This window comes from Lynx canadensis, chromosome B1 (assembly GCF_007474595.2).
Source record: "Lynx canadensis isolate LIC74 chromosome B1, mLynCan4.pri.v2, whole genome shotgun sequence".
NCBI lineage: Eukaryota > Metazoa > Chordata > Mammalia > Carnivora > Felidae > Lynx > Lynx canadensis.
This window is the reverse complement of record NC_044306.2, coordinates 149,925,911-149,950,010: the sequence shown is the minus strand read 5'-3', so window position 1 is coordinate 149,950,010 and position 24,100 is coordinate 149,925,911. Positions and strand designations below refer to the sequence as shown.

The following is a 24,100-nucleotide window of genomic DNA, read 5'->3' as shown; positions in this document are numbered from 1 at the left end:
GGACGCTTAACCGACTGCGCCACCCAGGCGCCCCACACTTCCTGATTTTAAATCATGTTACAAACCTATAGTGATCTTAACAGTAAAATATTGGCAAAAGAGATCAAAGGAACAGAATAGAGAGCCCAGAAATAAACTCACACATATATGGTCAATTAACTTAAGACAAAGGAGGCAAGAATATGCAATGGGGAAAGGACACTATTTTCAATAAATGTTGGGGAAACAGGACAGTTACATGCAAAATAAGAACACTGGACCCCTATATTGCACCCTACACAAAAATTAACTCAAAATGGATTGAAAACTTAGATATGAGACCTGAAACTATAAAACTTCTAGGAGTAAAACATAGGGGATATGCTCCTTGACATTGGTCATTGCAATAACTTTTTAGATATAACATAAAAAGCAAAGGCAACAAAAGCAAAATAAACCAGTGGGACAACACCAAAATAAAAGGCTTCTGCATAGCAAAGGAAACTGTCAACAAGATGAAAAGGTAATTTGTAGAATGAGAGAATATATTTACAAATTATTTTCTTGATAAGCAGTTAACATCCAAAATATATGTAAATAACGCATGTAACTCAATAGCAAAATAACAAACAATCCAATTAAAATAATGGGTAAATGAACTGAATAGACTTTTTTCCAAAGGAGACACACAAATAGCCAACAGGTACATGAAAAGATGCTCAACATCACTAATCATCATGGAAATGCAGAAACAAAATAATGAGATGTCACCTAACACCTATTAAAATGGCCCTTATCAAGAAGACAAGAGGTAACAAGTGTTGGCAAGGATGTGGAGAAAAAGAAACCCTTGTGCACTTCAGTGAGAATGTACATTGGTGCAGCCACCACAGAAAACACTAGGGAGGTTCTTTAAAATATTAAAAGTAAAACTATTGTATGACCCAGCCACCCAAGGAAACGAAATCACTATCTCAAAAAGGTATCCGCACTCCCATGTTTACTTTGGCATTATTTACAATAGCCATAACATAGGAACATTCTAAGTGTCCATCAGTGATGAATGGATAAAGAAAATGTGGTGTATTGATATATACCTAGGGATATTATTAAGTCATAAAAAAGAAAGAAATCATGCCATTTGTGACAACATGAATGGACTTCAAGGGCATGATGCTAAATGAAATAAATCAGACAGAGAAGACAAATACTGTATAATCTCACTTGTATGTGAAATCAAAAAAATTGAACTCACAGCAATGGAGAACCGGTTGGTGGTTGCCAGAGATAAAAGCTGGAGTTTGGGGGAAATGGGTTAAGGTGGTCAAAAAGTACAAACTTTTAGTTATGATATAAATAAGATCTGGTGATGTAATATACAGCATGTTGACTATAATCAATGATATTGTATTGTATATTTGAAAGTTGTTAAAAGAATAGATCTTACAAGTTCCCATTACAAGAAAAAAAATTGTACCTATGTGAGGTGATGGATATTAACTAAACATATATATACACACAATATATACATGCACCAAATTATTAAGTGGTATACCTTACAGTGTTATATGCCAATATCTCTTAGTAAAACCAGAAAATAGATTTTTAAAACACAGACACTAGAAAAAGAAGAGCAAACAAAACCCAAATTTGGTAGAAGAATGGAAATAACAAAGATTAGAGCTGTGATACCCAAAAACGGAGAATAACAAACAATAAAGCAAAAGAACAGAACCAAAAATTTGGTTCTTTCAATATATCAACAAAATTAATAAATCTCTAGCTAGATGGACACTCCAAAAAAGAAAAGACACAGTTTCTAAAATAAGAAATGAGATTGGAGATACAACTAGCAACCTTAGGCAAATAAAAAGGATCATAAGAGGGGCGCCTGGGTGGCGCAGTCGGTTAAGCGTCCGACTTCAGCCAGGTCACGATCTCGCGGTCCGTGAGTTCGAGCCCCGCATCGGGCTCTGGGCTGATGGCTCAGAGCCTGGAGCCTGTTTCCGGTTCTGTGTCTCCCTCTCTCTCTGCCCCTCCCCCGTTCATGCTCTGTCTCTCTCTGTCCCAAAAATAAATAAAAAAAAAAAAGTTGAAAAAAAAAATTAAAAAAAAAAAAAGGATCATAAGAGAACATTAACAGAAACTGTATGCCAACAAATGAGATATAGGTGAAATGGACAAATCACTAGATAGACACGAATATGAAAAGAACTCAAGTAGAAACAGAAAATCTGAATAGACCTATGACAACAACAACAAAAAGATTGATTGAATTAGGGATCAAAAAACTACCACAAAGGAAAGCCCAGGCCCAGATGGATCCATTGGGTGATTCTACCAAGAATTTAAAGAAAAATTAGTATCAATTATTTTTTAAAATTCTCCAAAAAATACAAGAGCAGAAAATACATTCAATAAAACATGATACTAAAACCAAACAATGACATCACAAGAAAACTACAGACCAATATCCCTTTTGAATACACCCCCAAACCCTCAACAAAATGCTAGTGAACCAAATCTTTAACCATGTAAGAAGAATTATACACACACACACACACACACACAGAAATGGAGCTAATCCCAGGAATGCAAAGTGGCTTTAATATCTGAAAAATCAATTAATGTAATACCACATACAAATAGAATAAGACAAAACTGCATGATTATCTCAATAAATGCAAACAAATTCACTGTTGTTATTCTATGAATTCCAACAACCTTCATGACAAGAATACTCAATATATCAAGGAATAGAAGTGAGCTTCCTCAAACTGAGAAAAGGCATCTACAAAAAATCCATGCCAACATCATACTTAATGGTGAAAGACCTAAATGCTTTCATTCTTAGATAAGGAAAAAGACAAGGAAAGCCAGTCTCTTCACTTTCATTTAATGTAGTATGTAGGTACTAGCTAAGACATTAAACAAGAATATGAAATAAAATAAATCCTAATTTGCAAGGAAGAAGTAAAACTACTGACTGATGACATGATCTTATGTAGAGAAAATCTAAGGGTGACACTAAAATAATATTGTATCAAAACACAAACTAAGGAAGTTTTCAGGATACAAGATCAATACACAGAAAGCAATTGAGTTTCTATATATTTTGCAATGACCACTCCAAAATGAAATTAAGAATACAATTCCATTTACAATACCATCAAAAAGAATAAAATACTCAGGAATAAATTTAACAAAGGAAATTCAAAACTCACACCATTGAAAACTCTAAAATACTGTGGAAGGACATTAAAGACTATCTAAATCACTTCCTGATTTCAGAGCCAACTATAAATCTACAGTACTCAATGGAGTGTGTTACAGGCATAGCAATAGATGTATAGATCAATAGATTTTAAATCCAGAATAATCCCTTCTGGGAAAATTAATTATCCACATGTGAAAGAATGAAGTTGGATCACTCTACCTCAAACCATATACAAAAATTAACTCAAAATAAATAAAAAATCTAATGTAAGACTTAGAAAAATAATTTTAAAAGCTCTTAATAAAAAACATGGGGTAATATTTGTAACCTTAGATTCAACAATGTTTTCTTAGGTAAAACACCAAAAGCACAAACAACCAAATTAAATTTGTATTAGTTGAACATCAAAATTAAAATTATTGTGCTTCAAAGGATATCATCAAAAAAGTGAAAAATAAACAACCCACAGAATTAGAGAATATATTTGCAAATCATGTCTGATAATGAGCTTGTACTGAAAACATATAAAGAAATACTACGACTCAATAATAGGAAAATAACCAATAAAAATGAGTATCTAAAGTATCTAAAACAAATTTCTACATGGAAGATATACAAATAATCAATAAGCACATGAAAAAAATGCTCAACATCGTTAGGCATCAGGGAAATATAAGTGAAAACCACAATGAGATACAACTTCATGCCCAGTACCATAACTATAAACAAAAAGACAATAACAAGTGTTGACAAGAATGTGGGGAAATTAAAATCATTATATATTGCTTCTAGGAATTAAAAATGGTACAGCCACTTTGGAAAACAATTTGCAAATTCCTCAAAGGTTAAACAGAGAGTTACTATATGAACCAGCAATTCCACATCTCGGTATATACCCATGAAAAAGGATAATGTGCACATGTGCAGATTTTTCACCTCCCTAACAATGTTCACCTAACAATTTTATTCCCTTTGATGCAACTGTAAGTGGGATTCCTTTCTTTCTTTTTTCCAACTTTTATTTATTTTTGGGACAGAGAGAGACAGAGCATGAACGGGGGAGGGGCAGAGAGAGAGGGAGACACAGAACCGGAAACAGGCTCCAGGCCCTGAGCCATCAGCCCAGAGCCCGACGCGGGGCTCGAACTCACGGACCGCGAGATCGTGACCTGGCTGAAGTCGGACGCTTAACCGACTGCGCCACCCAGGCGCCCCTGGGACTCCTTTCTTAATTCCTCTTTCAGATAGTTCATTGTTAGTGTATAGAAACTCAACTGGGTTTTGTATGTTGCTTTTGATCCTGCAATTTTACTGAATTCATTTATTAGTTGTAACAGTTTTTTGGTGGAGTCTTTAGCATTTTCTATATATATCATGCCACCTGCAGAGAGAATTTTACTTCTTTTCTGCTTGGGAGCAGGTTCCATATTGTCAGTGCAGAGCCCAAGGCGGGGCTCAAACTCATGAACCTTGAGATCATGACCTGAGCTGAAACCAAGACTTGGGCGCTTAACCAACTGAGCCACCCAGGCATCTCTCAAATTTTTATCAAGCAGTATGATGTTAGAGGTGGGCTTGCCAGATATGGCCTTTATTATACTGAAGTATGTTCCTGGTATACCTAATTTGGTGGGAGCTTTTATCATGAAAGGATGTTAAATTTTGTCAACTGCTTTCCTGCACCTATTAAAATAATTATATGACTTTAATCCTTCATCTGTTAGTGTGATGTATCATGTTAATTTTTTGAATCATCCCTGCATACCAGAGATGATTTCCACTTGGCATGGTGTAAGATCTTAATGTGCCTTTGAATTTGGTTGTTAGTATTTTGTTGGTGAATGTACTGATGTGAATGACATTAGAGATAAAATGTTCCTCTCACATTTCTCTCACATCACCTTTCATATATATATAAATATATATGTAGATCTATATAGATATACACAACACCCACACACAATTGCTTTATCAAAGAAAACTGTCAAACATCTTTGGCTCATCATTCCAAATTGCTTTCAGAAAATTACTACAGTCACATGACAAAATTCTCATTTCGTCTAACAGTTGTTTTATGTTTTTGTATGTGTTTTTCCACCCACAAAGACCCAATATATTATCTGAGTTAATGGGGAAGGCTCAAATATGGCTCATTTGAACCTACTTGGATTTTGAATTTTCTCGTCCACTCTTACCACATTTTCATTTTGTTGGGGGACTCACCTGCAAACCTGCTGAACCCTTCCTAAGGTAATATATTTCTTTATTTTGCTTTGGTCACTTTGCATTTTCAATATGAATGATTCTATTCTTTACTTAGACAGTTTATTTATAGTGAGAGAGATATGGGAAGCTAAAGTGACCTGCCAATTAGAAACTCACGCATTTCTATACAACACAAGTACCTGAATTTCATTAACATTACAAAATAAAGTGGAATTCCTGGGAGACTTTGAGAATAGTGTCAGTTAAATCAAGGCCTACATTATTCAATACATAAGTAAGTAGCAGATATTCACTAAAAGAATACTTCCAAAGTAGTTAGCATATTCTAAAGGTAAGTGCCAACATGCAGGGAAACTGTAGAGTTTCATGACCACCGACCTGACACTCTATTTGGAAAGACAGAATACAAGCACATAATAAAAACAGAATGAAACATGTTATAATAACAAAGGATCACAGTGGTAAGGAACATTCAGTGGGAATCACAGAGAGCATATCTCAGTCATTGATAATCAAGGTGCAATCCACGGGATATGCAGAAGGATATACAGAAGGATATGTAGAAGTGATGGGAGCAGAGAGTAAGGAAGACACAAAAGCAAAGCAGGTAAAAGAATGACAGTTCTCAAGAGCTCCAAATTTAGCCTAGCAGGAAGATGCCAAGTGAAGGACAGATGATGCTGGAGGGAGAAGCTGGAGACAGACAATCACAAGGAGGTTCAAACCTCTAGTAAGTGCATTAAGGAGAAAACGAAAAGGTTTAAGAAAGGGAGTAATATGATCACATTTCCTTCTTTAAAAAATCCCTCGAGATGTAGTCACTGAGTTAGCCTGTAAAAAAGCAAGAGTGAAAAGGGGGACCACTCAGCAGGCTGTTGCAAAATATAGGCAGCAATTATGGAAAACTACACTACACTGTTCATAGAGAGATGATAGTAATAATCATCATTGCCATATTGCTGTTGTGGAGGAAAAAATAGTACACATAAAACATCCCAAATATCTTTGGCACATACTCAGTAATCCAGAATAAATGTTAACTCGGTATTATTGTTATTTTGGTACTATCACATACTATTAATAATCAACCCAATGGTGCCAACCACCCAGATCTAATTCCTCATTTAATAGGAACTGGTTTTCTAACACATCAAGATTATACTCTCTAGAAAAGTCCTAGAGAGCAGGTATCCTATGGAGTTGTTTAAAAGTATATGTGTAAGGATAGGCAATGAGACAAGCATGTTAAAATGCTCACCTTTTTTGGTAAGGGTTAAGGCTCTTTGCCAGTTCTCTAACTAAAAGGAAAACCATTCCTCGATGATATAAATGTGTTCCCTAACAATGTTGGAGCTAAATCCAACATTTATTTGCATCTACTCCAGCATTTAAATCACTCCTCAACTACGTGAGTGGAACTAGAGGGTATTATGCTAAACGAAATTAGTCAGTCGGAGAAGGACAAATATCATATGATTTCACTCATATGAGGACTTTAAGACAAAAAACAGATGAACATAAGGGAAGTGAAAATAATATAAAAACAGGGAAGGGGACAAAACATAAGAGAGTCTTAAATATAGAGAATAAACAGAGGGTTGCTGGAGGGGTTGTGGGAGGGGGGGTTGGGCTAAATGGGTAAAGGGGCATTAAGGAATCTACTCCTGAAATCACTGTTGCACCGTATGCTAACTAACTTGGATGTAAATTGAAAAATAAATAAATTATTAATAATAAAAAACATTCCTCATATGAAATCCCATGATTTTACATCTTAGAGCATTTAAAAAAGTTTTTTTTATGTATTTATTTATTTTTTGAGACAGAGAGAGACAGAGCATGAGCAGCGGAGGGGCAAAGAGAGAGAGGGAGACACAGAATCTGAAGCAGGCTCCAGGCTCTGAGCTGTCAGCACAGAGCCAGATGCAGGGCTGGAACTCACAAAGTGTGAGATCATGACCTGAGCTGAAGTTGTACACTTAACCGACTCAGCTACCCAGGCACCCCCATCTTAGAGCATTTTAAAAGAGTGACTTAGTCTGTTAGAACAGATGTTTTCTGCCTACACCAAATTTACAGAAAACCTCAGTAAAGCTCCCCTAGGGAATATAGGTCTCAACATCATAGCTGCCTGACAGAATGAGCACAGAGAAAATGTAGACTTCATATATAATAAGAACCATAAATTCTGCCATATAATAAAGATCAAATAATCTCTACCACTTGAATCTTAAAACTACCCACAGTTTAAAATTACAAACAATTCTATTCAGTTTATAGGATGATATTCCTTATGAAGGAAAACAATATCTACATTTTAAATTGATAGATCTTTAAAACATAAATAGGAAGCAAATGATCTTTAGTGGACTACTTTACAATCTCTTAAGAGATCCTTTTGTCTACCTCTTTACTGGTAGCAACATAAAACTGGTATCTTATTTGAGAGTAAAGCACAATGTATCTTTTGATTGCAAATTATTTATGCTACCTCTGATAAGTTTCACAAAGTTCAATGACAGTGGTAAGATTAGTGAAAGTTCTACCTTATTTATTCTTACCTTACCTTATTCTTTTTTTTTATTCTTTTTTTTTAATTTTATATATGAAATTTATTGTCAAATTGGTTTCCATACAACACCCAGTGCTCATCCCAAAAGGTGCCCTCCTCAATACCCATCACCCACCCTCCCCTCCCTCCCACCCCCCATCAACCCTCAGTTTGTTCTCAGTTTTTAACAGTCTCTTATGCTTTGGCTCTCTCCCACTCTAATCTCTTTTTTTTTTTTGTTCCTTCCCCTCCCCCATGGGTTCCTGTTAAGTTTCTCAGGATCCACATAAGAGTGAAACCATATGGTATCTGTCTTTCTCTGTATGGCTTATTTCACTTAGCATCACACTCTCCAGTTCCATCCACGTTGCTACAAAAGGCCCTATTTCATTTTTTCTCATTGCCACGTAGTATTCCATTGTGTATATAAACCACAATTTCTTTATCCATTCATCAGTTGATGGACATTTAGGCTCTTTCCATAATTTGGCTATTGTTGAGAGTGCTGCTATGAACATTGGGGTACAAGTGCCCCTATGCATCAGTACTCCTGTATCCCTTGGATAAATTCCTAGCAGTGCTATTGCTGGGTCATAGGGTAGGTCTATTTTTAATTTTCTGAGGAATTTACCTTACCTTATTCTTAAAAGATTTCCTCTTTCAGTTTTGAGAAAATAATTGTCAGTAGGAAGGAGAAAAAAAAGGAGGAGGAGAAGGACAAGAAGGATGTGTGGCAGATAATAATGATTGCTAATAGTAGCTGTTGTTATTAAGTTGCAAAAACAAGATTTGAATCCATGTCAGTGACTGTGAAGACATTGTTACACAAAGAAATGGTTTCTACACACTACTTACTTTTCCATTAATTATTACCTTCTCAGAAAATTTTTGTACACTTTTTAAGAATTAAGACATTTGGCAAGATGCATCAAGAGTCTTAAAAATGTTTATAGCCTTTGGCTTCATAATATACTCATAAAACTATACAAAGAAAAATAATCCAGAGGTGCAAAATCTATTTTGGGCAATTATTCATAAGAGTAAACACTGTAAATAATGGAAGTATCGTAAGTATCCAAAATTAAGCAATGAGTAAATAACTTCTATTTGTGCATATTATACCATTATAATCAGTTTAATCAAATAATGCTTAATTACACTAAATTAGCTGTAATATGAGGTTTAATTGAAAAGAACGGGACAAAATGATAAATATAAGAGCACAATTTCCTTATAGAATGAAAAAAAGTATAAATTAGGATTAAATTTTTCAAAACATGTCATAATATAGATTTAATTATATGAATAAAGATTAGAATAAAAACATACAAATTTTAGCATAATGTCCTCAAGCTCCATCCATGTGGTCCCAAATAGCAGGATTTCCTTTGTTTTCATAGGTAAATAATATTCCATTGTGTGTGTGTGTGTGTGTGTGTGTGTGTGTGTGTGTATATATATCACATCTTCTTTACCATTCATTTGTTGATGGCCACTTAGGCTGTTTCCCTGGATTGTTGTGAATAATGTTTCTATACATATGGGAGTGCATATATCTTGTCAATATCCTGTTATTTCTTTTGGGTATACACCCAGAAATGGAATTGTTGGATTATATGGTAGATATATTTTTTGTTTAGTGTTTTAATTTTGAGAGAGAGGGAGTGTGAGTGGAGAAGGGGCAGGGAGAAGGGGACAGAAAATCCAAAATGGGCTATGCACTAACAGCAGGGGCTCAAACTCACAAACTGTGGTATCATGACCTGAGCCAAAGTTGAGCCATCCAGGAGCCCTGGCAGATCTATTTTGTTTTTGAGGAATCTCCATATTGTTTTTCATAGTGGCTGAACCAATTTACATTCCCATGTACAGTGTACAAGGGTTCCCCTTTCTCCTCATCCTCACAAACACTGATCACTTCCTGATAATAGCCATTCTAACAGATGTGAGTTTATATCTCATTGTGGTTTTGATTTGCATTTCTTTGATGATAAGTGATACTGAGCATCATTTTGTGTACCTTTTGGCTATTTGGATATCTTCTTTGGAAATATGTCTATTTAGTTCCTCTGCCCATTTTTTAATCATATTGTTTGTTTTTTTGTAATTGAGTTGTAGGAGTTCCTTATATATTTTGGATAATAACCGCTAATCCAATATATGGCTTGCAAATATTCTCCCATTCTATAGGTTGCCTTTTCATTTTGTTGTCTCTTTTGCTGTTTGAAAGCTACTAAGTTTGATGTAGTCCCACTTGTTGGTTTTGTTTTTGTTGTTTGTGGTTTTGGTCTCATGTCCAAAAAAATCACGGCCAAGACCAATGTCAAGGAGCTTCTTCACTATCTTATCTTTTAGTAGTGTTATGGTATCAGATCTTATGTTTAAGTCTCTGATTTATTCGAGTCAATCTTCGTGACTGGTATAAGATACAGGTCCAATTTCATTTTTCTGACACAGTTTTCCTAACACCATTCATTGACAAGATTATCCTTTCCCCATTGGGTATTCTTGGTTCCCTTTTTGAATATTAGTTGACCATTTATATAGGGTTTAATTCTGGACTCGGTATTCTGTTCTAGAGGCCTGTCTATTTTTATGCTGGTCCCATAGTGTTTTAATTACTATAGTTTTGCAACATAGTTTGTAATCAGGGAGTGTTATGACTTCGGCTTTGTCCTTCTTCCTGAGGGATGCTTTGCCTAATTGTAGTCTTTTGTGGTTCCATAACAGTTTTATGCTTGTTTATTCTATTTCTGTGAAGAAAGTCATTGACACTTTGATAGGGATTGTATTGAATCTATAGATGGTTTTGGGTATTATGGACATTTTAGCAATATTAATTCTTTACATCCATGAACATGGGAGGTCTTATCATTTGAGTCTTCTATTTTTTTTTCCCACAATGTCTTATAGTTTTTGCTGTATAGACCTTTCATTTCTTTGGTTAAATTTATACCTAGATACTTTATTGTTTTTGATGCTTTTGTGAATAAGACAGTTTTGTTTATTTTTTAGATGTTTCACTACTGGTGTATAAAAATGCAATTGATTTCTGTATGCCAATTTTATATTCTGCAACTTTACTAAATTGGTTGATTAGTTACAACAGTTTCTTTGGGTGAGTCTTTGGAATTTTCTATATACAAAATTATATAATCTGCAAAAAAACACAACTTACTTATTTTTTTCCAATCAGATGTCTTTTACTTCTTATTTTGTCTAGTTGTTCTATCTAGGATTTCTAGCACTATATTGAATAGGGCTGGCAAGAGTAGTATACTTATCATCTTCTTCCTGATCTTACAGGATAAGCTTTCAATTTTTCACCATTTAGCATAGTGTTAGTTGTGGATTTGCCATATATAACCTTTATTATGTTGAGTTGTATTCCTTCTGTGACCAATATGTTGAGGGTTTTTTTTTTTTATCATGAAAGGATGTTGTATTATATCAAACCTGTATTTGTATCTATTGAGGATTGGATTATTTTATTTTTTGTTCTATTAATGTGATGTATTAGAGTTACTAGTTTCCATATATTGAACTATCCTTGAATCTCAGGAATAAATCCCACTTGGTCATGGTGTATAATCCTTTTAATATGGTCTTGAATTCAGTTTGCTAATATTTTGTTGAGAATTTTTACATCTATATTCATCAAGGATATTGATTTGTAGTTTTCTTTCTTGAGGTGTCCTTATTTGGCTTTAGTATCAGGGTAATGCTGGCCTTGGAGAATGATTTTGAAAGTGCTTCCTCCTCTTCAAGTTTTTGGGAGAATTTGAAAAGGATTGGCATTAATATTTCTTTATATTTTTGTTAGACTTCACCAGTGAAGCTGTCTGTTCCTGGGAATTTCTGTGTTGGAAGGTTTTTGATTACTGATTCGATCTCTTTACGCATTATTGATCTGTTTAGATTTCTATTTCTTCATAATTCAGTCTTGATAGGTTCTGTGTTTCTAGGAATTTATCCCTTTCTTCTAGGTAATCTAATTTGTTGGCATATAATTGTTCATAGTAGTTTTTTGTGATCCTATGCATTTCTGAATTATTAACTATAACGTCTTCTAATTTTGAGTCTTTTTTCTTAGTCTATCTAAAGCTTTGCCAATTTTATTTATCTTTTCAAAAGGACAGAGAAAAAATATGCGATATCTCTTATATGTGGGATCTAAATAAGCCAAACTCATAAAAACAGAGAACGGTTAGTGTGGTTATCAGGGGCTAACCACCAAAAAAAGTGGAGAAATAGCAGAGATATTGTTTAAGGGTACAGACTTGCAACTAGCAGTAAGTACGTCTTAGAGAGCTAACGCACAGTATAGTGAATACAAAAATAATGTATTATAGTCCTCAAATTTGCTAAGAGACTAGAACTTAATTATTCCAACCACAGAAAGGAAATAATTATGTGACACAATAGAGGTGCTATAAATACAATGGCAATCATATCACAATATACAAATGTATCAAGTCAACCTGTTGTGTACCTTAAATTACACAATGTTATATATCATATTTCAATTTAAAAAAAGAAAGCATACAAAATATTAAGCCAGGCATATCCTGATATAAAGCATGAGTAACTCTTATTTCCTTCTTTGTAATTTTTTATACTTTTGCAAATTTTCTTGCAATAAGCTTAAATTATTTTCATAAGCATGTCAGGGAATGAGAACAACCAGTCCACATCAGTCATTAATCCACAGAGGATATATTACTGTAATACCATAAGGAACCATCTTCCACAGTACAAATGAAGAAGCTTTAGGCCAATGAAACAAAACACTGAAAACAGGTAACCTTAACTGTTGGTACACATCACTGAAATCACACATGTTACAAGGATGCACTAGGTGAATTACAGGAAAGTTCAGTGATCCTCATATTAAAAATAATGTCATCTGGGTGGAATTATACTTTGAAGAATGCTCTACAAAATATAGTCCACAGGATCACCAAAGCTTGAAAACAGTTTCCTTTTTCTGTAAAAACAATTTTGAAAAGAAGTTTTTGACAATGATTAGGATGAGAAAGTAGAGTTTTTATATTGGAAAATTAGATCATTATGTTCCAGAGAGAAAAGAACTAATAGCCAATTTAAAGAAAAGAAGCAAAAAAAAAAAAAAAAAAAAAAAAAAAAAAAAAGACAAAGATGAGTATATGGTTTCGACCAGGTATCCAGGAAACTTTTGTTCCTCTACAATTTTTTTTCTTTTTTCTTTTTTTGGTAGGAGGGTACACTGAGCAACGTGGAGTTAGTCTAGCATAGAAAGTAATATTTGTTTTTAATCGGCATGGATCAGGGACAAGACATGATGATTCTGAAACATTTGCAGGCAAATATGTCCTCACCAGGGGCCTTATATAGTTTGAACTGAGCTACTAAGGAGGATGACCACATGCCTGCTGGACAAAGCCCTGCATACTTCTCCCACCGCAGTGCAAGTGCTCTCTGAGACACTCACTGTGGTGATGACCAGGGCCCCTCCATTCACTTCCAGCTACACACAGCACATTCTGATGAGACATCAATTTTACAATATAATTTCAGGGCATATGGTATCATATGTAGACAAACCCAGCAATATTGTTACTCAAATATGTAACTACAGAAGTATATTTCCGGGTTATAAAGAGGATTCGTAGGATGCTTTCACAAAAGTTCAAACTATAATACCATATTCCTCAATGTCAGCAATCAGTAATTTAAGGACACAGTTCGGGAAATTTTGAAAAATTTTAAGGTAAGGTATAAAGAATTATAAGGCTGAGATAACGTTAGATATAAACTCATCTTAATCGTAAGTAACATTTTCCTAGAGCTCATAGTCAGGTAAATGAAATTCTAATGAGTAAAATAATTCTCCAGAAAACCTGCCTGGAATAAACACAAATGATTTAGTAGAAGTATAACAATAAACGATAAATGCTGTGTGGCTCTCTTCCAAAAATCCACAGTAGTAATTTTAAAAAAAAAGGTTTTTTATTTTATAAAATTTTTTTTTCAACGTTTTTATTTATTTTTGGGACAGAGAGAGACAGAGCATGAACGGGGGAGGGGCAGAGAGAGAGGGAGACACAGAATCGGAAACAGGCTCCAGGCTCCGAGCCATCAGCCCAGAGCCTGACGCGGGGCTCAAACTCACGGACCCCGAGATCGAGACCCGGACCGCGAGATCGTGACCTGGCTGAAGTCGGAGGCTTAACCGACTGCGCCACCCAGGCGCCCCTAAAAAAAAAAAAAGGTTTTTAAAAAAAATATTTATTTATTTTTGAGAGAGAGAGCGAGAGCATGAATGGGGGAGAGGAATAGAAAGAAGGAGAGACAGAATATGAAGCAGGCTCCAGGCTCTGAGCTGTCAGCACAGAGCCCTACACGGGGCTTGAACTCACGAACTACGAGATCATGATCTGAGTCAAAGTCTGACGCTTAACTGACTGAGTCACTCAGGGGCCCCCACAGTAGTAACTGATAGCATTATTTATAAAGAGTCTGAATATAATACTCTCTAAGAGTATCTCCTCTACACTATTGTGTGCTGGCTCTATTTAATTTCTTGCTCACACACACATACACTCATTTGCACAAATATATATAATAGAGGAAATTGACCTCATGGACACATCTCTTTCCCAGGATAGGAGGGATTAGATCTGTTAAAAAACAGCCATTACTGAAAACAACAAGGAGTTTCCTCAAAAGATTAAAATAGAATTATCAAATGGTCCAGCCGTGTCATTTCTGGGTATATATCCAAAAGAACTGAAATCAGGATCCAGATGACAGATTTGTACAGCCATGTTCACAGCAACACTATTAACAAGTGCCAAGAAGCAAAAGCAACCCAAGTGGCCATCAAGAGATAAAGTAGTAAACAAAAAATGGAATATTACTTGGCCTTTAAAAGGAAGGAAATTCTGACACATGTCACAACACGGACTAAGTTGACAGTAAGCGAAAGGAGCCAGTCACAAAAAGACAAATACTGTGCAACTCAACTTACATGAAGTATCTAGACTTGTCAAATTCATAGAAACAGAAAGTAGGATGATGATTGCCAAGGGCTAGGGAAGAGGGAGATAGAGAGTTTTAATAGGTATAGACTTCCAGCTTTACAAGACAGAAAAGTTCTGAAGATTGGTTGCACAATGAATACACTACTGAACTGTATACTTAGGCATAATTAAGATGGTAAAATTTATATGCATTTTACAATTTAAAAAAACAGCTGCTCCCTTAATTCCTGATTATATTTTATGTGTTTGTTTCTACAGTTATCCTTTAAATAGTGTTTGCTTTGCTGTTCTTTTTTTTTGTGATGGAGCAAATTCTTTTTTCACAGGAAATGGGAAAGTTTTCCCAGAGCTCTGGACAAAAATGGTATTGTGGTTTTTACTCTGGGGTCAATGGTCAGTAACATGACAGAAAAAAGAGCCGACGTGATCGCATCAGCCCTTGCCAGATTCCACAGAAGGTAAAGTATCTTATAGCAAACAGCTACTTAATAAGTCAAGCTCTGTAAAAGTTTTGATTATAAACATTTCCTGCAAGACAGGTAACTATTATGCCTACAGATTTACCTCAGATATCCATTTAAAAACCAAAATAAAACACAGCAGGGGCTAAAGTAGTACCGAGGGTGTCTGACAGTAACTTTGACATTGACACTGTAATATATATCTATATACCATATATAAATTATATATATGTGTGTGTTTGTGTGTGTGTGTGTATATATATTTATAGATGAGGTGCATGATGAAATTTTGGTATTATAATGGTATTGTGGGCAGGTACAAAATCACTAAACTCTACCTTATCATTTGCTCCTTTTCACTGAAGGATTCCTGAGGACCCTGTGCGCGCTGTAGATGTTATCAGAAAAAAGTTAAACTTTCACAGTAGCTGTAGTAGCACAATAATGTTAAGCAATATTGATAAAAATCTGAATGCATCATGCAGTTTTTACACATGCCATATAATCCTTCTTTTATTTCCTCTAAATTTTGAATAGGCCTATTCAGTGTGCTTTTCAGGATGGCCAGAGCTCACCAAGCCGTGTCCAGGTATCTAAGCCAGCCACGATGATTTAGAGAAAGAAAAATCAGTCTGTCCTGGTTGACTGGGCCCTACTAAAATCTGAAACAAGAAAATAAAAGATAGTTGAGATCGGTCCTGTCCTTAAGTAAACCCTGTGCATTATAAAATCTGGCCTCAAATGGACTCTGCTTCTAACTACTGCTCCTGATGGAGAAAGAAGGAATAAAAGGAGTCAAGCAGAGGGAAGACTGCATGTAAAGGGCTCAGATGCATCCTTCACCTTAAGATATAATAGTTTCTACTAACATATAAAAAAATACCTGGGGTCTTTGGGTATTTGCGAACTACTTTTTAGTTTCCCATCTGATAGAATCTTCACATAATCACCTATGCTAATTTTTTTGCTGAAAATCTAAAGTTACTTTACATTCTGCTTAACAAACAGAAGTTAAACACTAGTAAATTATAATCTAAGTCATGGGGATTGCTTGGAAATTCCAAAATCGGCACCGTATTTTGGTACTGGTATATACATAAACCATGTTAAATAATGCCGTCAATGCTTTGTGCTTCATTTTTTAAGTACTGGAAGTCAGCTGAATAAATTTTAGCATTACAATTTTGGAACTTTTTCAACAGCCACACTGCTATTTATACATTATCAACATCGAAAGAATTTCTCTGTTTACATCGAAAGAATTTCCAAACCAGCAGTAGTGTTAATACTCTGGATTCATGTCAAAACTTATCAATTGAAATTTTTCTTGGGGGTAGTGTTTTAACAATCTATAATCTAAAAGAAGTTATACTTATTTCCTTATTAATTAATTAGAATTAATTATTGATTATTTATTTTGGTATTAATTAATTATTAAGCAGAATTAATTATTAATTTTAAGGAAATACAAATACTTCTCATAAGTAGTTGATTGCATATATTAGCCTTTTTGTATATCAAAAGAGACAAAACTCCATGTAATAACTTGAGAAACAAGTGGATATAAGTAAATTCCCTTCTATAAGAGCCAAAAACAAATACAGGCTAATATTAGGTTTAGAAAATGAGAGCTAGTATATATAGCAACATAAATGTGTAGATTAATTTGCCACTGTTTTCTGCTCTAGAATCATGACAGCCTTACAATTTCTTAAATATCTGAATTTGTCATTGATTATGCCATTATGATTTGCCTACGCCATAATATGTGACTTTACTCCATAGTTGACTTAACATAAAAAATATGTACATGTTATATGAGCATTTCTATTATAACAGTGTCTTACTGGTTCTCGTTACCTAACACCTCCTGTCCTCATTTCTTCATCCATCATATGGAAGGGATTTAACTGGATGTCTTTGAATCACCCTAGAATCCTAATATGCTGTAACTTTGAAGTTCAACTACAGAAAAGTATTTTATCTTAACAAGTTTTATGGTGGTTTGATGGCAAGAAGCCAGAAACCTTAGGACCCAATCAATACTCGGCTGTATATGTGGATACCCCAGAATGACCTTCTTGGTATGACTCAGGAGAACAAATACTGAAAACATAACAGCTGAGCAATGCGATAATAGCTCAACAAAAAACAAATTTAGTGAGCATTTATTATTGAAACATTAAAAAATAAAACAAGTTATTTTTATTATTTCCAGTCCTAGGAAAGTTAAGGAAAAAATGTAAGAGTTGGCATTTCATTACATTCCTTATGGCCCAAATCAAAATACTTTTATTTCAAGTGTAATTACTTTTCACAGGTGAATTTTTCAATAACTTCCAAAATTGTTGCTGTCTTTTAATTCTCTCCATACACCTATCTATCTTTCTCCTAGTTGCAGGGGTATTTCACATGCTATTGAAAAATAACAGCGCTTTTATTGTACTCCATTTTCTTTCTTTTTTTTTTTTAATTTTTTTTCAACGTTTTTTATTTATTTTTTTTGGGACAGAGAAACAGAGCATGAACGGGGGAGGGGCAGAGAGAGAGGGAGACACAGCATCGGAAACAGGCTCCAGGCTCCGAGCCGTCAGCCCAGAGCCTGTCGCGGGGCTCGAACTCACAGACCGCGAGATCGTGACCTGGCTGAAGTCGGAAGCTTAACCGACTGCGCCACCCAGGCGCCCCTGTACTCCATTTTCTATAGGAAAAAATATACAATGTTTTTCATTAATTAATAATACGTTTCATGAATAAATGTGGATTTTCCTTCTTCTGTTTCCAGTGTCACCACCATCACCCTTTCTGCTGCCCTGAAGTCCTTTATATCAGATTCAATGACTTCACTACTTTAAGAGAATGTTTCCAACATGCCCCCTGCTTTTTTGCACATGTTTCTTTTTATCCAAAATGTTCTTCCAATTTGTTCACCTGCCAATCTTGTGTTCATTTTTGAAGTTCAAATGACACACCACTTCTTTCATGTAGTCTTCATTTACCTCTCCAGCAGACTTACATGCTTCTTGCTCTGAGCTCTGAAAGCAATTTAAATGCAATTTCACGTATATAATATTCTGTTATCTAAAAAATACTGCCTCTAGATTCAGTGCATTATAATGCTCATTTCTGATTTAAAGACTTATAATAATTTTAGTAAAATTCACTCAATTCTAGGTCATCCAAAAACTGAAGCTTATATAACTCATGGTGGAACTGATGATCTATCACGGGGATCCAATGGTGGGCATTCCTTTGCTTGTGGATCAACCTGGTAACATTGCTCACATAAAGGCCAGAAAAGCAGCTGTTAGACTGAACTTGAACACAATGTCAAGTACAGATTTGCTCAATGCATTGAAGTGAGTCATTAATGATTCTTCACGAGTACAATTTTTTTTTTTTACTAGATACTATTTCTAGAGAGATGCTAATATGAAGGTCAGGTGAGCAAAAATGAGTCCTGACATGAACACAATTATGAGTAAGATCTGCTCAATGTTTTGAAGATAGCCATCAATAACCCATTTTGAGTGGCACAGTAAGTTTTCTTCAGTGGTTTTAGGGGAAAAGTTTGTAACAGGTTTAAAAACAGTGGAGAAATTTTAGGGTGCCTGGGTGGCTCAATCAGTTAAGCATCTGACTTCAGCTCAGGTCATCATCTCATGGTTCGTGGGTTTGAGCCCTGAGTCAGGCTCTGTACTGACAGCTCAGAGCCTGGATCCTGCTTTGGTTTCTGTGTCTCCCTCTCTCTCTGCACCCCCCCCCCCACTCACACTCTGTCTCTCTCAAAAATAAATGTTTAAAAATTTTAAAACAAAGAATAGTGGATAAATTTTGAAATATCAATAAAAAGAATCACTGAAATGGTTAACAGAAAGATGAAGAGGAAGCACTGAGAACAAAGTTGAAGTCGGGAACCATGAATGTTGTTATAGTGATGCCAGCTGGATTCCTTCGCACGGGTACCACTTGTACTGGCCTTGCCACTCTGCCCCTTACCTGCAGCCCTGAACTTTAAACCCAAGGATTAAGGCAAAAATGAAAAACAAAGCAGGGGTGCCTGGGTGGCTCAGTCGGTTGGGCGTCCTACTTCAGTTCAGGTCATGATCTCGCAGTCCATGAGTTCGAGTACCGTGTTGGGCTCTGTGATGACAGCTCAGAGCCTGGAGCCTGTTTCAGATTCTATGTGTCCCTCTCTCTCTGCCCTTCCCCCACTCATGCTCTGTCTCTGTCTCTGTCTCTCTCTCTCTCTCTCTGTCAAAAATAAATAAAACATTAAAAAAAAAAGAAAAACAAAGCAAAACAAAAGAACAGACCACAATACAAAAAAACAAGAAAGGAGAAATAAAACAGCCAAAGATCAAAACAACCAACATACCTGGCCCTATGCCCTACACTGGGGAGACTATACCCAGAAGCTTTCTAAGGAGCAGAGACTAGTGTCTGTATCTTCAAACATACTTTGTCTAGGCTCTGACATGTATAATCGCAAAAGCAGTTTCTCCAAACACCTCTGTCCAAAGAATCCGTTTGGACGTCTGGAGAAGGAAAAGGAGGAAAATATCAAAACTGGCATCATCTGCGAGGTTCAGAAAAACAGGAGGTACAGAGTATGCCTGCTTTCCAACACTTCCCACAGGGCTCTGAACCAACACGCAAGTCTCAGAAAACCAGGAAGGAAAACTGAGTTTTACAGAAACTGGAATAAAACTGACCAGTCTAGTTTCATTACCCAAGCTAGATGGGAAATGCAAAAAAAATCAAAAAAAGTAAACAGAAAAAAAAAGATTAGTACTGTTATAGTACTAATCTGCACAATTATGATTTTCTTTCAGCATGAGAAATAAATTGTTTTAAAACTCGTCTAAAATAGTTTACTTTCTGTAAACCAGTATGACCTGATCAGTCTCAAATTCCCATTAAATACTTCCCAAATTTTCTATGGTAATATTTTGATCCCACCACAGATAAATGATAAATAACTAGGGCTTTCAAATTTACTCGATTAAAAATTATGTGAACACTACTTATAAATTTAGTTAAATTCTATTAATTTTGTTTATGCTTGTTTTTGTCTTATTTGGTAGAAGAACCATAAAATCAAAAAGCAATTGACTTAGAAGAGATATATTGGAATATTCCTTTTAAAAGTCAAATTTTCTGTATCAGAAATATTTGGTTTCCAAATTAGTTCAGGATGTTACTATTCCTATTATTATTAATATCATAATTATGTATACATTTTCTCCTTTTGGTTTCATAATGACTTTAGAAATAAAATTTTGCTTGAATATATATTGGTTATAGTATCATTTGCATTTTAAATGGACATTTGCATTTTAAAACCAATGTTGTCTAGTTTTAATTTAGTCCAACTATTATTCATCTTAAATAAGCACCACGAGAAGCACATTTTTTTAAGGATTGTATCTTCTATTTGGTGGTTTTATGTCAAATCACATCTTTCTAATATAGATGTCTTTCTACATCTTAAAATTTTTAATAAGGTAAAGCTGTGCCCAAAAAAGAAAATTAGCTGATGTATACTGAATGTTTGTGATATGGTACACATTGTACTAGTAAGTTCTTTGTAGGGAGTAAGTAACTTCTTCACTATAGTCTTTGCCTATTGTATTACAAATGTGTTTCAGGATTACTTCTCTCCTCTCAAAAACCCAGCACTCTCACTGGTTTTTACAGGACAGAGACAGATATTACCTCCACTGTACTGCTACAGTCCCATGTTATAGCACTTTGTGATTTAAAGTTTGTAAGCCCTCTTTATTTAGCTTTCTTCCTTGTCTGTTAGTTCATAATCATTTCAACAGTAGAAATCAATGAAACTGGCAATGCCTGAAAGTGGAATGCTGAGCACTCTCCAGATTCTAAAATGACAATACCAACAAGAAAAACCACAACAGCAAACACAAACTGGGTCACCAAATGATAGGGTCAAATCCAAGAATCAATATGTCATTCCTCAAAATAATCAGATAAGAAAGGTACTATTCCTATCCACTCAAAAATGAAAACCCAAGGAACAGAAACACTAAAAAAAGCACACAAGTGTCAGAGTCAGGATTCAAGCCAATATAATCCACTTCCACACTTCTAATCACTAATTTCACTGCTATCATGTCAATACCAGCTCCTGATCAGCTCTGCTCGGACATGTCCATTAACCTCATCATGGACTTATATCCTATCTCTGGATTATAATAATATTTTGAAACTTGCTCAACAGATCTATTAACAATTCCTTACTGGATAATTCAAAATTTGCACAAAGAAATCATGTATTTCAATTTTTTTTCTTGCCTTTCTAAGCTAGAAATACTTGTCCTTGCCCAACTTCTCTTTTTCTTCACAGCTTGAAATCCTAGACATTAGCAAATTCTAGCCCATTAAGATCTCTATAATCATCTCTAAGAAAAATAATAGATTTTTCTTCCAGGGTTATGTGGCACTCATTTTTACCCTCCACGTGAAAATCAACATACTTTCCAGTTTGTTCTATAAATTATTTGATTTTCCTCCAGCTACAAAGAGAATGCTATGTGGTTATCAACCATTCATCATGATCAGCTTCTAAAGCCTTTGGATGGAGCAGTCCTCTGGACTGAGTTTGTCACGCGGCACAAAGGAGCCGAGCACCTACGACCAGCTTGTTACAACCTCACCTGTTTCCAGGACCACTCTTTGGATGTGATTGGATTCCTACTGGCCTGTGTGGTAATTGCTACTTTCTGTGTCATAAAATGTTGCTTGTTTTGTTGTCAAAAGTTTAAAAAAGAAAATAAGAAGAAAACAGGGAGTAGGCTTTTGAGACACAGTAGGCGTAGTAAACATTTGAAATAGCTAGTAAGCACAAGCAAAGTCATTCTATTTAATTCAACCACTGTGGATCAAGTTGTGACAGATTCTCCTCCACAACAATCCATGTTGTAAGATGTGTGCCATACCCAAATATTTTCCTCTTGGCTAAACATATTGTGTTAGTTAACCCATTCCACCCTAAGGGGGAAATAACTCTATGTATTTTTTGACAAACACTTCTTCAATATTTATCTTGAGATTCTTCAATTCTGTTCATCAAATCAAAGAAGATGTGGTACCTATAGATGGATTATGCTCAATTTATAATTCTAATTGTATAAATCCTCAAATAACTCTACTTTAATACTGACATATATAATTTCCTAACTGAAAAAAAACAGGGATTTAACTACAGCCTTATTCTGTGATTTAAGAGTGAGAAGCCTGATTGTTTTTACCAAGCATTTTCAGAAACATCTACTGTATAAATAAAATCAATCAAATAGAACATATGTGTCCCTGACTAAGAAAAACACAACTGAACAGTTGTTAAAGATGGCAAGACAGATTTTATTCATCCATTTATAGAAGGGGAGAGAAATTCCAGTATGAAATGAGTTCAACTCCAACTAAGATAAAGGTGACTGATGTTTTTAAAGGAGAGCAGACAGGGAACAAAAAGGGACTATGGAAAAGTAAAAAGGGGAACAAAAAAGAGACGAGGTGACTACATGGAAATGGAAGATTACAGAAAGGAGTAAGTGGAAAATTACTGAAAATGGTTTGGCAAGTTGGGTTTGACAATGTATGTTTTGTTGTTTGGTAGGATCATAATTTCTTGAGCAAAGACTTTTTTTAAATGTTTATTTATTTTTGAGAGACAGAGAGAGACAGAGTGTGAGTGGGGGAGGGACAGAGAGAGAGGGAAAGACAGAATCTGAAAGGCTCCAGGCTCTGAGCTGTCAGCACAGAGCCCGACATGGGGCTCGAACTCACAAGCTGTGAGATCATGACCTGAGCCGAAGTCGGACGCTTAACTGACTGAGCCATCCAGGTGCCCCAGAGCAAAGATTTAAATAAGGGAGCTGGGGCCAGTTTGAAGGACACAAGCCATGACCTACATACAGATGGAAGAGAAGTTAAAATTTGGACAAGTCCCTTAAGCACAGTGTTTAGGCAAGTCCTTTGTGTTTACAGTTCACAACCCTCATGAAATACAAAATATTCCTTCCTGTAAATTTCCTTTGTTACAGGAATCTGAATGGTTCTTACTGGATTCCTACCTAAATCTGGGCAACCAGTAAAAAAGATCTTTGGTTAAAAAGACTAAAGATAATTTCCACACAAAGCCTTGGATATGTTTCAGTTACTCTTCTCTATCGAACAATGCTTTATAAGTGGATGGTAAAACACAAAATAAAAGGAGGGTAGGAATGCTAAGTGAGGCCCAGCAAGATTGGGCCCAACCCTCTGGATTATGTTAGATTTCCCTCCTCCTGCAATATGATCGCCCATATTTTGGTCTTACCTTGTCAAGTCAGTCAGATATTTCCAACTCTAATACCTGGGATATTGAGAATATCAAAACAGAAACTTATATAATCTTTTTATTGATTTTTTTCCACACATCTCATAGAAAAATAAATTGCAGATGGCATAAAGAACCAAATATTGTATGCAACAATTTTTAAGTCCATGCATAAGAAAACATTTGAAATAGCAAAAAGATCTCCAAAGCTTGCCTTTAAATATTGGTAATCGAGCCTTTCGAACACAACTTAAAAAGTGAACCACAAAGAGAAGAAAGAAACCAAGTTAAGAGCAGTTC

The 24,100-nt window shown here is 35.3% G+C and overlaps 1 pseudogene; it reads left to right on the top strand.

Moving 5' to 3' along the window:
- LOC115513058 overlaps window positions 1-22,314 on the top strand; it is a 31,487-nt pseudogene extending 9,173 nt beyond the window's left edge.
- Window positions 22,315-24,100: the final 1,786 nt, after the last annotated feature.